At 38.1% G+C, this 17,699-nt stretch overlaps 2 long non-coding RNA genes across 2 annotated transcripts; both read left to right on the top strand.

Moving 5' to 3' along the window:
- The first annotated feature begins 156 nt into the window (after positions 1 to 156).
- On the top strand, positions 157 to 904 carry LOC149925188 (uncharacterized). The gene is made up of 3 exons (XR_016477100.1): positions 157 to 447; positions 550 to 683; positions 755 to 904. It is a non-coding gene; the product is annotated as an uncharacterized LOC149925188 (long non-coding RNA).
- Positions 905 to 12,872: 11,968 nt separating this feature from the next.
- LOC149925187 (uncharacterized) lies at positions 12,873 to 17,277 on the top strand. Its single transcript, XR_016476852.1, has 3 exons — positions 12,873 to 12,991; positions 17,077 to 17,182; positions 17,245 to 17,277. It is a non-coding gene; the product is annotated as an uncharacterized LOC149925187 (long non-coding RNA).
- Positions 17,278 to 17,699: the final 422 nt, after the last annotated feature.

Here is a 17,699-nt window from a genome sequence, read left to right as displayed (position 1 = left end):
AAAAAAGAATAGTATGACATATAAGATCGATGAATCGTGATACTAAAACTGTAAATCATTTTATAAATTTAATAGATAGCCTTCCACGAAATATTTAAATGAGACCAATCAATTTAAACTACAATCAGCTTAAATAGCACCCCGAACTTATAGCCACTGTTGCCATCGACCGCGGGGTTTCCGTTACGACGAAACAAACGTGATTTAAATTCATAGTACGGCGCTATCGCTTATCAAAACTTTATTCGAGTGTCGAAATATTTGTTTTGGAAAACCGTGGGAAGATTTAGCGAATTGACAAACACGTGGAGGATTCGGCTGGCATAGGACCTTCTAGCGACCGCATTTTCGACGCTATTTTCCAGCTAAATCGTCCCAAGCCAACGCTAAAACATTCGCCATACACCGGACCGTCGATTCCATAGCGTTCTAAAACTAACTAAATACGTAAGTAAATCCAAGACTTTACCGTAAAACGTTTTTGTCTTTATTTGATCGAGTAACTTAATCCTATTATAAAACTATTTTCCACATTTATTTTCTTCGAAGAAATAAAATGGGAGCATACGGAATCATCCTAATCTTCGCTTTGTTCGTGGCGTTTCTCAAGTGGATTTCACCGCTTAGAAGAGCCGGATTTTATTAACACTGAAGGCCCAAAGAAATTCTTTATAAAGAGAATGGTTAGCGTTTTAACTTTGTGTTTATTTTAGTTTGAAATTTTTATTTAATTATACGAATGTAACGTTTTTAGAATCCCCTTTTGAGTAAAACCTGAGCGGAATCGAGATATCAAACGATGACAATTGCTTGTAACAATTTATGCCTAGTTATTATTTACAATGTCTGCACATTTTAACTCAATACAATGTGTGTCATTAAAAACTTATCCTAAATCTTAAAATCATTTTTATATAGTTTTAAAGTCTTACGGAAATTGAAGATTCTAAATTTATCCTGTCCGGTAGTCAAATTTAATCTCGGAAATCCTTTTCAACCTCTCTTCCTGCTGGTTAAAGGGGTTTTTCCTCGAGGTCTTCGGTTTCCCCCTTTCCATAAAAACCTTTTGAGGTTAACGATAATAGTGAGTGTAGGGAGCTGTTGGCTCGCGTGGCATGAAGGGCTTGCCACCACCCTCCTACGCGGTGTAACCCGGCTTTAAAAGTCGCTTGATGACTTTGTTTGTTACTTTACCCGGCTCGACCAACACTACCTGTAACTTATCCCGTACATCCTAAACAGCTGTTCAACCAGTACTTGGGCAATTACCCCAGCCATTAAAAATTACCCCTGGAACCCCAAATTATCCCCATTCTCATCAAAGAGACGCAACCCAGCTTCAAAACCCAAGGAACACTCGACAATGGAGCAAAATAACGTTGCCATCGCGGAGTTGACGCGATATTCAAAGCTACGCCAATTGGAAGGGAGGGACGTTGACATTGAAAACGATTCGACAAAGCCACTCGTTCGATTGGTTGGGATTTCCAAAGGCCACGACGGGCTGGAATTAATTACGATTATAAAGAAAAAACCCTTATTGCGATTATTTTTAATGGCTTAAGATAAATGGATCAGGTTTCTTTATATTGTTAAATATAGTAATAAGCTAAAATCTGTTTAAAGGGCCGATACTAATTTTCGCATGCAAACTCTTTTTGCAAACTTTACACAAGCTTTGATATTTTCAAAAATAGCCAATTGTTTGCAAATCAGATACTAATTTGCGCAAGATTTTTGCAAAATTTTATCAGATATTGATAATTTCAATTCTATTTACCTCGGATATCATAGTTTGCAAAAATATACTATTTTGCGTAAGGTTTTTTCATCGATATTGATATTTTCAATTCTGTTTTCAAACTATGATATCTGTGGTTTTTAGAATTGAAAATATCAATATCGATGAAAAGTTTGCAAAACCCTGCGCAAAATAGTATATTTTTGCAAACTATGATATCTGAGGTAAATATAATTGAAATTATCAATATTTGATAAATTTTTGCCAAAATCTTGCGCAAATCAGTATTTAGCAATTTCTGAAAATGTCAAAACTTGCGCAAAGTTTGCAAAAAGAGTTTGCTTGCGAAAATTAGTATGTCCCGTTTAATGTGACACCCATTAATAAAGAAGCTTCACTTCCTGGATATGTCACTCTTCGTAATACGCGGCCGTCAAAACGGGCCAAACAAATGGTAAACAAAAATAATACTTATACGTCTAAGAAAACACTTGCGATTTTGATTACGTCATAGCCAAAGGTCACATTCCGTATTCGCGGCGCATGCGCAGTAAATTTGTCCCACCTTTTTTTTCTCGCTTCGGTGCCTTTTAAGTTTTAACGAGCAAACGGGCGAGCGTTGGGAAAGTACGAGTGACATATCCCGGAAGCGAAGCTTCTTTATTCATCCTAGGAGAATGTACAGAAGGAGAGGTCGACCCGTTTTACAAAACCTGCCGGTTTTCTCTCATTTACTGGGGGAGCGCAATCTGGTCTGAGGATGTCTCTTTTTGTAGTCGCGCATGCGCGAGTTCGTGACGTGTTTTCCTTTAGTAGTCAGCTGTTAGATTTTGGAAGTTTTCGCGCAAGGCTTAACCATATTTTTTAATTTTCAACGTCAGTTTACAATTTAACAAGTTGGTAGAACGCTCACCTTTCGTGCAGGAGGGCTCGGGTTCGAATCCCGCCCAATACTAACGCAAATTGAAAAAAATAAATACTAGGCCTACACCCGATGTGTAGGGAGCTGTGGGCTCGCTTGGCCTGAGGGGCTTGCCACCACCACCATATTACCAGAAATATATAAACTTACGTTACGAGTAAGATAGACCATTAGAACTATAAGTATTTGCACAAATGTTTGAGAGTTAAGTGATTACGAACCTAAAGCCTTGGGCCGCCGATTCGCTTACTTTTCGGCGCGCTGCCGATGCCGCTGAAATTTTTTGAGTTTTTCTGTGTAACTTAATTTTTTCTTTCAAAAACATTATGGAATTTTTTATTCCCCTTCGAGCCGCCGCCGGGTGTATTCGCCAAACGCCGCCGCCGACCGAAATCAAATCGGCCCTACGCTCTGTATGAACTACTTTCCCTACATATACACGAGGTTCTTTATTTATTTTTGATCTCATGCCTATTATAGGTGCGTGAAATTTATCTTTGCGCAATCAATGAAATAAGATGCAAAGATCGGATGCATCTTGCGGTTTCCGGGGGGTATTCTAATGACACTATTTGTAATGGTAAAATACGGAGATCGATATCATAGCGAAGAAAATCTCGGGGTTTTTCAATATTACCCCTTATCCATACCTCTACTTATCGCGTATGGTCAGATCACTCTGACGGCTTTGGCCCCGCCTACGAGAGAAAAAATCCCCTCCGCGCGCGCTCCCTTCTCACGTTGTTGTTTGTTCAGTAAACATAGTGACGTCAAAAAACCGTCAGCCACATCGAGACGAAAAACTGCCGCGATAAGCATTCCAAGTAGAGGTATGGATTCTTGATATTACTGAATTACCCTTTTCAATTTCGTCCGTAAAATTTAGATTATCCAAATCGCTACCAAAGATTTGAATAAAATACTTGCTACTATACAATGTTTTCTAAATTTATTTAATAATATTACACCGAGCAATATAATAATAATTAAAATGGTTATTCCGAAGTTTCTTTAGAATCCTTCCTGTACGTTTCAACATTTTCTGGAAAAGTATAAAATATAATGGCAGTATCATCGCTGGTACTTTCATACCCTGGAACTTAATTTTTTATGCCTTTATTATTATCAAAAAAGATGATATAAAACTACATCTTGGATTCTTGTATAATAACGAAGTATTTATGATTCCTTGAAAGTATAATAGTAGTCATTCAAATAAGGAACCAAAACTACTTTGCAAATAACGCAAATAAATTGAAATCGCTAGGATTGCAATATCCCTGTACATTAACTTTATGCGCGCACAGGGCCGCCTTATCCATAAGGCAGACTAGGCAAAGTGCCTAGTAGTACAGGCACTTTAGGTTTGAATACCGAACATTTGAGAGACAAGCTGAAAATCGGCCCATAGGTAGTTTTTGACGTAAAAAAAATATACTAAAAGTCCCGAAGTCTAGGACGCTTGCCATTTTCCAAGATGGCCGCCGTATACTATAAACTTAAAAAAAAATTATATATCTGTAACGGAAACCGATAAAATATAAAAACGGAAAATATATTCTTATAAAGAACTCTATCAAGAAAAAAATAAAGCTGTCACCTATCGCCACCATTTTAGAAGATGGCAGCCGTTTACTACAAATTTTCAAAAAATCATATATTTGCAACGGAAATCGATAAAATAAAAGAACTTGCGACAAATATATTCTTAAGACACACTGTATTAATAAAAAAATAACGCGCACCTATCGTCACCATTTTCCAAGATGGCCGCCGAATAATATATAAATTGATAACCAAATTTTACCTAATTCATAATGAAGCCATTTTTTATTTAAGACATGTTTACAAAACGTAGATTCAAAATTTGATTGAACACTTTTTTGAACATTTAACAGAACTAATTTAAGGGTTCGAACTCAAGTTTTAATCATTCTCTTCATCATCGGCATTTAAAGAAATTGAGCCCGCATTATCCCAGCTGTTTCCTCGACAGTGCGCACACATGGCAGTGCATACGAGTCCAGCTTTTTTGCACTCGCATTTCCTTTTGCATGAAACTTTGCAAGCGCAGCTAACAAGCTCGAAAAGGTTATCTGGTGCTGGTGGAAGTGTAGTTACTACTGGGCTTAAATCACCGTTTGAATTTCGTTGCCATCCCCATTCTTCCGCGTTTAAGTCAACACCTTTCCATTTTTGTACTTGGAGATAAACCCTATAGGAATGCTGCCTTGCCGCTGCACTTGTTGGGGGTAATTTTGCCAGTTCAAATGCCGATTTTAGAGCCAAACGTGACACAGACCGATTATAAGAGTAATATCTACAGAATCTATAGGGTATCTATCTTTTAACCGCTGTACAATTAAACTAGAAACTTTTCTCCAGCTGTGGCTATATCGTCGTGCGACTGATTAGGATAATTAAAAACCGACACTAAATTTCGCAATTCTTTGTTGGCTTCAAGTACTTTTAAAGCCGATTTCTTGCCCTTTCCATACAGGGCTGACGTAGTGTCGCAACCAGTTACAGCATGCGTAAAAAGAAGGTGTTCTTTAAGTTCCCCTAATTGGCTCCGAAGGAAAGAAAGTTTGACTAGAGTAGCGGGAGAGTTCTTAAACCCCGTCTTCAAAAAGAACAAATTCAAATCTGAATTAGCAAGAGATACTAGTATTACGAGCACGTCGTTATCTTCAGCGACAACAGTTACTGGAATATTATTTTTTTCGGCTTCTGCAATTGCAGTTGTGACAATAAGCCTGTAGGCGTCCTCTTCTGCTTGGTAGGTCTTAATTCCAGATTGAGATAGCTTTTTACGTAAAAGGTCAATAAATTGACTTTTGATGTGCGAATTATTTAGAAATGCGGCTTCTGTAGTGGAGTCATATGTGTTTTCTTTTACTTCTAGGTTAAATGAAGAATTTTTTGAAGCTCGTCTCATCTGTTCCATAACTTTGATAGAATTTCTGGTGATATACCCATCAAATACTACCACTACTTGGGTACCGTAGTGAGAAATCAAGTAGGACTGATATAACTCTAAAAGATCCTTGTACGTAGCTGGCTTCGGCCAAACTACTTTATGCATGAGATGGCCACAATCAAGAATATAAAGAGTTCCCATATTATTTTCGACATCGGAATCTTCATTGGCGATAGTATGCAAATGCTTTTCGAGAGAGGCTTTAGTTCTTTTCCTCATAAAAACATCGTCAAAAAGAGATGGTGAGCGAGGAGCAAGCTCGTAGGTCAGATAATTTTTCATGTCTTCACTGGAGTTAATCACACAAGTAATTCTATTAAACAGCAACTGCGAATTTACGTCGACAATCTCGTCTCTGATTTTAATTCCATTTACCATCGAAGCTAGCGTTTTTACTTTGTTACTGCGCTTTAATTTCAGATCCGCAAAGTTAACGCCAACCATAGAGGTCATTGAAAGTATTCCGATTTCTTTAGCTCGCTGACAGTTTACAGATTCGTCAGCTACCATTCCACTAAATAGAGACACTAAATCTTTGGACTGTCGTTTGAAGGGATTGTGATATTTAAGCCAAGCCACAAGCTTATTAGTGTTATCTTTATCACGTGACTGTCTAGTGTCTCGAAGTTCCACGTGCTGTTCAGAGGTCTTATTTGATACACCACTTAACTGCTCCACCGCTTCAGATATTTCAATACAAGCTGGCATAGCCTGTATCCATGTTGCCAGTGTACTTTCTTTTAAGCCTCTTCCTTGAATAAGACCGCCTCTGACTTTCATCTGCCTCATTAAAACCTGTTCTATGGTCATATCTGTCCAATTACCACTCCAAAATCGATCCGACCGTCGAATAGTGAAGAAACCGTCTTTGATGAGGTTTTGGAACTCTGGAGCTGGCAAAAGTTGTACCAGATTTTCCATCTGCTGGAGGTATATTTGGGCAGATTTAGCATACGGCAAGTGCGCGGCTGCGTGAAAAAAAGGGAGCATTTGACGAACGGAATGAAGGTGAAGCTCCCAATCACCTGTTCTTTCAGCTCGAATAAACATTCTCATCAGTGGCACTTGTTCGTGATATTGAAGCCACAGTTTGCATGTTTCGCTTCAATTTTTATAAGCCGATATCAACTCCGTTAGGCGTCCTTGTAAATAGCATAGGGAAATCGAGATGTCAGCGTTATATACTGATTAATCATTTAGTAGAATCCTTTTGTAGAGTTCACAAATCTGTTTTACGTCGTCTTCAATATTTTGAATATCCTCTAAAAGTATAGAAGTGAGAGCAAGTTGCGTTAGGAAGTGTGCCCGAAGGGCGCGAGAATAAGCGTGGCTGGTTCTGCCGAGGACTTAGCATAAATAATGGACCCCAGCTCTAGCAAGCCACTTCCGGCCATAATATTTCCAACTGATCCCATAAAGGACATCAGTAAATGAAATCCTCCTAGTCGTGGAATTATCATAGAAAGAGGACTGTCTTGATCGGCTGCTAAAACCAGTGGCGTAGCTAAGACCCGCGAGGCCCCCCCGCAAAACAATATTCGGAATTTTATCCGGTATCTAGTATATACTTTGATATGAAATTAGGGGCCCCTTAAGCTTCGGGCCCCCCCCCCCGCACTGCGGGGTCTGCGGGGGCCTTATCTACGCCACTGGCTAAAACCATCTCTACCGCTTTCATATACAATGGCTGATCAAAGGTCACGACGCAAAACCGTTGTCCATGACGTCGTGCTTCAGTAGCAGCAAATATTAGGGCTGTGTTAATAGTCGTTGGATTACTTGGATCCATAGTTATACTGGATATCTGATAAGGTGTTTGTGTTTCGGAAAATGTCTTCTGCATAAAACCATTCCAGCCAGGGGCGTCCTTTTCTTTCATCGTCGAACCGATAGCCCATAAAAGATCCACAAGTGATTTAGAAGTGACAACGTCTGTGGTTGGTTCCTGATCAGAAAATTGCGCTTTCGCGACTATAGTTTTTAAACCGGAGACCTTTGGTTTTTTATATACAATTGGTGATATCTTTTCAGCATCGCCTAGCAATTCGTTTACAGTTTGCGTAGCAAGTCTCGGTACTGCAGTAGAAATATGTACCGCATTCGACGGGGTAACACACTTAATTCCACCCATACTATGAAAAGTGCCCTGTCCATCAAGTGTGCGCGTGTTGAAATCCGCTTTGTCGAACACAAATTGGACGTAAGCCTTTTTGTCTAATGTTATGGCACCAGAATGTCGTACTACTGCTCTTTCAAATCGAATAACTTCCTTGTAGGATGAACACATTCCGAGATTTGAAAGCAAATCTATCATCAGTCGAGAACCGTAATTGCGATGAAGGTGTACGCCGAGACCAATTTGAACAGAAGAAACAAAAGTTCGAGGTCGAACTGCGGATACGATTGCGTGTTCTATGGCGATAATCTTTTTTTCTGAGGCCTTTGTTACATTTTCCACAAACAAACGAAGAGTTTCTGGAAACTGCTCAGGGCTTCCACTTCTAATGTCATTTTCACTGGGGTAAACAGAGGTGTCATAAATTTTCAATCTAATGTCTTCGCGAATAATATTCGCGGCGGCTTCTACAATCCTAAGACGTTCATCGTGATCGTTGTCTTTTCTTTGGCTGTGCCAAGTGTCTAACAAAATGTGGCTGGATGTTTCTATATATGTAACTATCGTTGGTTTTGGTGCCTGGTCTGTGAAACAAGTCTATCTTGGAACGTTTTAGAGAGCTTACTTCTAAAATGGCGCTCGGTGTAACATATATCTCCGTTACAATATTCTTGAAATTTGTCATACAGTTCATTAAGCGTATGTTGACATTCTTCATTATTTGAGATATATTCACAAATTCTGGAAAATGGGCCCGCGGCAGCTAGATATTCTGGCCTTGTGTTTGTAGATTCTTTTGATGTTTCTTTAGATTTAGTGAACTTTGTATGACATGTAGAGTGATAGCGTGCTTCGGCAGATACAAGGTCTATTGTATCACCGATTCTTGCAAGTACTTGAGCTCCCCATTCGTCTTTACGATTAAGCGCGTTTTCCTTCACTGTGCCTATTAATTCTAGGGTTCTCACTTGTCTAATTTTAGCTCTATATTTTGTCGGTTTTTTTATTTCTTCACATAGATCAGCTAGGCACCCCCAAAAAATACAGAGTTTTTTAAAATTAAAAGTGTTGATTGAAGATTGAAGGCATGGAACAGGACTAGTTATTGGTAGTGTATTTGACGAACGAGATGTCAAAAACTTTTGAATAGAGGAAGGACGTGTGTAATCCCTTCGGCAAGAACTGTGTAAAGTCAGCTTTTCTAACTTATCGATCTTATCGTGAAGTCCATCTTTCCTTTTAACACTTGCTTCTATGATAGTATTTATTCCGCGTGTAACACAAACCGTCTCTCCAACATCCAAGCTTGACTTGCAAATTAAGCAAGCCGCCATTGCAACTGCTTGAGCTTAATTGTGAAACCCAGAATGAAGATATAGAAGAACACTTCGAATTTTCTTAAAGTCACTCGAACTCGACGTTCAAAATTTCCGTAACGTGTCGCCGCCAAAAAGCCTAAAAAGCGGACATCGAGTGCTTTCCCTTCGCGGTGTAAGCGATTGCGGCATTGTCTAGGAGCCCACTAAACAACAACCTTGACGTATCGTAACCCCTTTGGCGACCGTTAAAATTTAAACGCTGGGAGCTCTACTCGCACGCGCCTCGAATACGTCACAAATAATTACCCCTTCTATCCCCCCCCCCACTACGCCATCAATGTTACTAAAAGCAACACAAAATTGTTTTATTGGGAGATATAGGCTAATGGTAGGCATGGGGGTAGAGAGGGGAGGTGATATAAACCGTTGTCAACATTTTAAATTTTCATGACTACAGCGCCCCCTGGTGCGGCGTTTTGGAACGTACCTATTCTGGACTTAAGCAGATAAAATCTAACGAGTAATAGATAGAAGTCATCAGTACTGTTAAAATGTTAAATTCGTACAATGCGACTTTTTAAAGGTATATAAGTCGGCGGCCATCTTGGAAAATGGCGGAGATAGGCACGGGCGTTTTTTTTTTCTAGATAGAGTTCTTTATAAGAATATATTTTCCGTTTGAATTTTTACTCTATCGATTTCCGTTACAGAGATATAATTTTTTTTTAAATATAGTAAACGGCAGCCATCTTGGAAAATGGTGGCGATAAGCGCGCGTGTTATTTTTTTTTCGACAGAGTTCCTTATAGGAATATATTGGCCGTTTGAATTTTGATTTTATTGGTTTCCGTTACAGAGATATATTTTTTAGGTTGATAGTATACGGCGGCCATCTTGGAAAATGGCGACGACGCAAGCGTCCTAGACTTCGTGACTTTTAATATATTTTTTTATACGTCAAAAACTACTAATGGGCCGATTTTCAGCTTGTCTCTCAAATGTTCGGTATTCTCCATGTATTTTAATTTATCGGTCCTGGGCTATAGGGCCTACGAAAATTTGAGGCCTACGATTCCATATAAAAGGGCCTACGAAGTTCCGAAAAGACGGCAATTGAGAGATTTTTGCCTAAGGCTTACGGAAAGGTTAAATCGGCCCTGTGCGCGCATAATAGCAACATGAGAGGAATATTAACGAAAAAGCGCTTTCCCAACCACCATCTTCGTAAAGAATAATATTTCAATGACACTTTCTTAAAAAACCCAAGAGAAGAACTATATCTCTATCACCCTATCCTAAAAAATCTCGTAATAACTTAATAGTAAATTTAAAAAGAAATGATTATGGCACTATATCAAACACCTTGTCCATTAATTAGGAAGAATATTTCAATCACCCTTTACATTTAATATAAGTAAGCGGTTTTGCGAAGGAAAGTTAATTAAAAACTGCCTAAGTCACAGTCACTGTTAACCCTCTAAAATGTTCTTGTTGGTGTTTTATTATATTAAAAAAACTTATTATTAAGAGTCTATTTAAGGCGAAACAATTGTTTGCTGTTACTAGACTGATTATTAAAGCAATAAAGATATGGCATGGAAGCGATCTCGATTGCTATACAGATTGAAAAATTAACGAAACGTAGTTGCATCCGTGAACCCTTGAGCGCAATGAGATACTTTATCTCGGGATTTCTTGAAATTGGGACAGCGGGATTTTCCCGGAAATTGTGCCTGCCAGATTCAGCCTCATTATCTCCACAGTCGAACATGCCCAATAATATGTTACGATTTGATATATTGATATTTTTTACTTTAAATTTGCTTTTTGTTTTTTATATTTGATAACGCCTTCTCTAATCAAGAATTAGTTTTTTTATATATACGAGTGTATAGAATATTATAAACCAGCACTACCTCCACCGCATCTCATGTAAAGTGTAATCATCGTCCACAAATAAATAGTTCTTTTAACTCAATGCATTACCTCTGTTATTAGACAGCGAAGTAGTCTACACTGAAGACTAGTTAGTAGTTCGACCCTTTAATTTTCCCGAGTCCTCTTCGTACTATATCATTCCCTGATAACTCAATTTGAAGTCGACGGCGTTCGCGATTTGAGCCTTCAATTTGTCATAACACGCCGTGAGACCCGCGTTATATCTGCAAACTTTCAAATTAAATATGGCCTCTAAACAAAAATACGCGATAAATTGTAGAATTCCTCAATCAAATTGGATCACGTAATTTTTTTTACATTTTTAACAAATTTCTTTGTCAATTTACTTTTTATAAAATACTGCCTATTTTGATCGATTTCTGATAATATTTTGCTAATTTTGTTTTGTTAAAAATTAATTACATTTTATGTGAAATGCTTTATTAAGTGGTTTTGAATAATTTATGTATCTTTTCACTGATTTTTATAAATTGTGATTTGGCAAATTTGATGAAATTAAAAATTTCTTTTAAACGAAAATAATCGATGAATTGTTTACACGTTTGATCTAATATTATTATTTTATCAATCAAAATTAATCAGATTCTGTTCAATCGTTTATCAAATTTCTTTGTTCCAAACATTGCATATTTACATCAGTTTGTGATAAGATATGATCCAACCATTTTAGTGAGAGAGGAACGACAGATACTTGCAAAATCTGTCGTGGTCTTCTTGGCTGACCTTTCGGGTTCTCCGCCATTCATTGCGAATGCGAGCTATTTCAGTTTGTGGCCAATTGGGCATCAATTTTTGATTTGAGTACCACTTCCGTTTGCGAACAGGCAATTGCGCACGCAACTAGTCTATACGTAATTGATGGCAAAAGTGTATAAAATTAACTTGATACTGTTGCGAATGTTTCCTGTGATTTTAATTATGAATAATAGTTACGAGGTCAAAAGTAAACATTGCGCTTTATTGTGACGTGAAGTAAATTCTGAGGTATTTTTTCTCGTATAAACGAATTATCGTAACGCGAATAGAAAATTCGCTGGAATTTTTTAATCATTGCGTATTTTGATTTTCGCAAGACAGAAGAAATTTTCCGGCATTAGGAGAGATGGCTGGTTGTTGTTCCACCCGAAATTAAAAGGACTAATTAAAGTTCCATATTTATGGCCAATAAACTAATTTCAGAAGATGGGGCAACCGGCACTAGACAAGTTACAAACAAGTCGTGCCTCGACAATTGATAATGGCAGAAGTGTAGAATGTATCTCTTAGTATCTCGCTAATGCTACTCGCTTGAAATGTGTAGCTACGTAGGCATTTGGGAAGAAAAATTGTGGTGAAGACCGTCATATATTGATTTAATAATACTGTTTCATCGGGAAAATATGCTTTATCAATAGGTTAATATCCCTACGACGTGTAGTTTTTAAATTTTTCGTTTTTAAGCGAAGTAATTTGAGCCTTGATGCGGTTTACACATCATTGATTTGGCGGGAAACGGAATCCACGGAAGGTACATGTTTCTTTTTAATAACCACAATGCGATATATATTTGGCACTCTTAGATGAAAGCTGAGCATCGACCCGTGGCCTTTGAAAAAGTCAATTGGTTTTCTTATCTCAAGCGTCCTTCGAAACCGATTGCTTTAAAGTAGAGACTTCCAATGGCGCTTAATTGAACCAAAAAGAGATTGACTTCATTGATGAAATAACATTAAAAAAGAACATTAATTCATTTCGGCTTTATTATTATCATCACTGAAAAATGAAGACGAACGAGGCGAAAACGAGAGCCATTGAGGCAATCGTGGAGGCACAACCGCTTTTCAGTTGGTCGAAACCCTGCTGCGTAGAATCCCGGGCTATTTTGAAACTCTGGTCGTGGGCGCACGTGTCCTCAATGGTTTTGTAACACCCGAGAAGACTTTTGGCGTACCTGCCCGGAAACAAAAAGCGATAGGTGAGTGTGACTTAGCCTCGTAGCCACAAGGGAGACACCCGGGGTCATTACCCCTCGAAAATAAATCCTGTCCACCCAAACTATAGGTTTCTAATGGCCCCTAGTTGACTCCTCAAAATTAGCCCTTATCATTATTTCTTCAACCATAGTCATTTAGTAAAGGGGGCATGCAGGGGCAATCATTGTTACGTCACCACGTTCGTCACTAGAGAAGTCTGCTCTTGGCGTTGTCATTTCCAAAATTATTTTGTTCATTTTCATAAAAATATTATTTGTCTGATAAAGATATGATCAAACAATCGTATCTAAAACGCTATATTTGAACTAGCTATAGCTATCTAAAAACGTAAGTGATTGTTTTTAACTGTACATTTCCAAAAAAAAACCAAAGAAATCGCAAATTTTGAACAGCATCATTTAAGAGCTAAAAATAATCATTTGATTTTTTAACCACACTTCATCAAGAGTGTCAAATAAACTAACTTTAAAATTTATACTTCTGATATGAATTTTGAAAGTTTAGGGTAAAGGATACAAGGTTCTTACTACCATTTTGAAAGTACAACTTCAAGAATGTATTGAAGTTACTAAGAATATTGGACTACAGAATTCTGATTCCCATCCTCGCAGCCTTTGTAGCCTAAATTCGTCTGCTTTCCCATTCAAGTTTGCTATATGCGAGGCTATATGGTATGACTTTGAATGTCCCTTAAATGCAGACGAACTTTCTTTACAAAAGCTGTGAGGATGATACCAGGGGTTAATACTATGCTGAAATATTCTTATAGTAACTTCAATACATTCTTGACAACTTGTATTACGTGTATAAATGAAAATTGAGGTTCAATTAAGTGAAATTAATCGCGACCGAAACTATTGTAGGTGGCGTAACGGCGCTAGCTTCTCCGTGGTAGCGCCTATGATCTAGCATCTGCTACAGGCAAATTAAAATGTCATAAAATCGTTTTTTATTTAAATTAACAAAATATACGGTGCAAAATAATCTATTGAAATTAGAGGTCGGCGTTCAGTTAACTTTTATCCATGATTAAGCAATCTTAGTGTTATCCATAGATAATTATTCGCAGTTAAAATTGACCGGTCTCAATTAATTACAAAATTATCCATATCAGTTAGCTGTGCAACATATATATTTGAACACACACTTATATTTTTAATTTAAACAAGTTGGCAAGCCAAAATATACCTCTCCTCGGAAGAATTGTCCCTAGTGGTATTAATTTCTCGAGATAACCCTTAAAGATATATCTCCGCAATTTAGAGTTATTTGTTAAAAATATTAACCCATTTCTATCCCGCCCGGTATAAAATTTTTATTATAATTAAAATAATTGAGACGAAACGACCAATTTTAATTTATTCAGAATATCATAAGTTAAGTAGTTACAACAGTAAGTTAAACGTACTATAACAATGCACAATTGAATTAAACCCTTTTACAGAACAAGTTTATCAGTTAAATATAATACGAAGCAAATTTTAATGAAATATCTACAGAGGCTTTTTGGAATTACTCGCTTACGAAATACTTGCCGCATCTTTAACGCTCATTTTATTTCAACACTCGCCCTTGATGAAGATACCGTAGATATCTGGTAGTGGACGACTCGTTCACTTCCTGTTGACGTTGTGATGCATACCACATGAAAAAGACCAATGCCGTCCAATTTCCAATATCATATAATGACTCGCACACCCAAGAAATCATTGACTGCGTTAGAAATCGTAGATATCCAAATATCCACACCAAATGTATTTACAAGAAGCAAAAACCTTACCATCAACAAAGCACAGAGAGCCACTTGACTAACCGCCAGCTTTTAAAGCAATTAACGTTAAATTATCTCCTTTGAATTAACAGAACTATATATAGGTCGTTAAGAAAGTGGACCACCCACAGGGTCTACCCTTTAACCCTCTAATCTCGGCTGACTGCGCTAAAACAAGATTTAACCTTTAAAAAATACCAGATTAGGCCTTCATAAATTCATTAATAAAAAAAGACTTTATTACCTATTATGCTTACGATGCCTGTCTTAATTTCAGTGAATCTAAGCAGCTATCGGTGGTTCTGTGGTAGAGCGCTCGACTGCCAAGCCGAATGGTCTGGGTTCGAAACCTGGGTGGCGCATTTGTTTTTAATCAATAGAGAAACGCTAAATTAGAATTTCTTCGATGCAATAATTTCAATTTCAATTCTATTTCAATTAAACCAAAATTTCGTACTCTATTAAATACGCTTCCGATAAAGCTGAAGGTCTAATTTTCAATAAGGCGTAACAAGTGTCGGTGGTTCTGTGGTAGAACGTCCGCCTGTCAAGCAGGAGGTCTCGGGTTCAAATCCCGCCCGATGCGATCGCAAATTGATACTAAGACGAATACCGTGTACAACTGGTGGAAACCCTGCCATTGGACGTTGAGAGGTAGCATTACACTCAGCACTCGGTCCGTCCCAAAGTCATTAAGAAGACGTTGGAGAGAAAACGCCCATATAAACACAACAGACTCAACATGCACATCCATCAGAACACAAACACAACTAATTCAACACTCACAACCTACGCATAAACATTACAAAAACCGTAATACACCAAACCGTCACGACGGTGAGCGAAAAAACACCATCCAAACCAAACTGCAAATGCATCCGTTAACGCTCACCGTCACACGGTGGTTTTGCCAACCCTTTGAGAAACTGCGTACGCAGTGATTACACTTTGCACCGAAAATGCGAACGCGTTCGCAGTCCTGACAGACAGACACACCCACAGACCCACCCACAGACCCACCCACAGACAGACACGGTCGTTGTCCCCTCGGAGAGGTAAAAATGACCATTTTAACAACCCGCGGAGTGTTATTATTATTTAAAAGAATTAGGCTTTATGATTTATTTTCGTCTGACATTTTTTTAAATAAGGGAAGCTTCGGTTGTTTGATATATTTTTAATCGTTTATTTCAGGTTACAAAAAAATTGAATTGGTGAATCACCTACCCAGATGTGTTTAAAAAAATCCAAAATAAGTTTACTTAGTTTCCGTTTAAATGAATTAATTAATCGTAAGCTGCTGGGCTATGTGATGGTAATTTGTCGGCTCGTATATTTCTGCTAGCATCCGAGGGTAGTAATAAAGTGGTAGCGTATACTGATTTTGGATATATTACGAGTATTTAAAAGTATTTAGATTTAGGCAATGGCAGGTAATGAATTAGAGTCAACGCACAATGATAACCTCAATATGAAACGAAATGTGCGTAGTCCAGTGTGGGCTCATTTTCAAATCGTGGGTAGTATGGCTCATTGTAAATATTGCGAGAAGTAAGTACTCCATACTTTAATTTTGGTATTTACGAGTGACGGGGTTTAATTTGTTGCCAGAAAATGTAAACTTTACTAAATACATTAGTGTTTCAGCGTACAGCGACAAATAAGCGGGCCCCTCCCACCAATAAATTTTCTTTTGGTAGGAAAGTTCAAACCGTTAAGCGGGCCCCTTTTTAAGCAATGCTAAGTGGGAAACCCAACGCGATCGCCTCACTTACCTCGGATAGCACCGGCCCCGTGAGAATATACACTGTATATTAAAAAAAGGGATCGTATCATGAAATTATACTTGGAATGCCGTGGCTAAACAATGGATCCTCAAAGGTTACCATCACAGGCGAACTCGTGACTCAAACGGGGGTTGTTTTTTTTTAATTTTTTTTAATATATTCGGCTATGGGCCAGTTTCAACCTCCTGTGGGCATTCGCTCTTACAGCAAGCGGACTGAATTTACACCACTGTTTGTTCCAGACCATAGGGCATATTAACGGTAAAACATTTGCAATTGGGTACAATTTAATGGCGTCACTTAACCGTTAAGCACTGCTAGGCGTGCACAGACAGGTGCAGACTTGGTCTAGCTTTTAGTAGTCTACTGACGTTAACCATGCGTTGACAATTAAGTTCATTTTCAACTATTTTATCACGATCTAATTGAAAGAGGAGTACCGTTTTACATATCGTGTCATATAAAGTGGCCACCAAAGTCTTAGAATATTTTTTTTAACAATTTGTAGGGAGTACAAAATTCAGGATTCTTTGAAATACCAAGGAACTAGCCACCTGAAATACCATTTGGATAAAAAACACTCGTCGGTGGTGGGCGTTTTATTTACCGCGAAGGTAAGTTTCAGAATGACTTAAGAAATCGAGTGGACTGTTAACTAGTCTTTTGACACGTATAGCCAAGCGAAGTAGCCATCGACCACGCGAAGGATTGCTTAAGGCGCTGGGTCGTTGAAACAGATGAGCCGTTTACTACAATTGAACATCCCAGATTTAAAGCGTTACTACTGTGTACCAAAAATACTACCCTTGTTGATTCATTACCTCAATCGGCCAAAGTTTTGAGATCAAACCTAATGACTATCTACGAATGAGAATCGCAACTAGTAGTAGATACGTGTAAGGTAGGTTGTACAGTTTATCGCTATACATATTGCGAAATTAGCCATTTAGATTAAGATAAAGCCACGCCGTGGCTTATGTGAGAAGCTCGCAAACTGCTGAATTTTTGTCAGCTAAACAGACGCTTTGGTCTTTTATCAATGAAAATGGTCTACTTAACAGACGATATACCAGCAATTTACGAACTTCTCACATATGCCACGGCGTGGTTCTAAGTAATTTAAAAGACTAA

Source organism: Leiobunum rupestre, chromosome 10, assembly GCF_980474605.1.
Source record: "Leiobunum rupestre chromosome 10, qqLeiRupe1.1.hap1, whole genome shotgun sequence".
NCBI lineage: Eukaryota > Metazoa > Arthropoda > Arachnida > Opiliones > Sclerosomatidae > Leiobunum > Leiobunum rupestre.
This window is presented reverse-complemented; position numbering and strand designations above follow the sequence as displayed.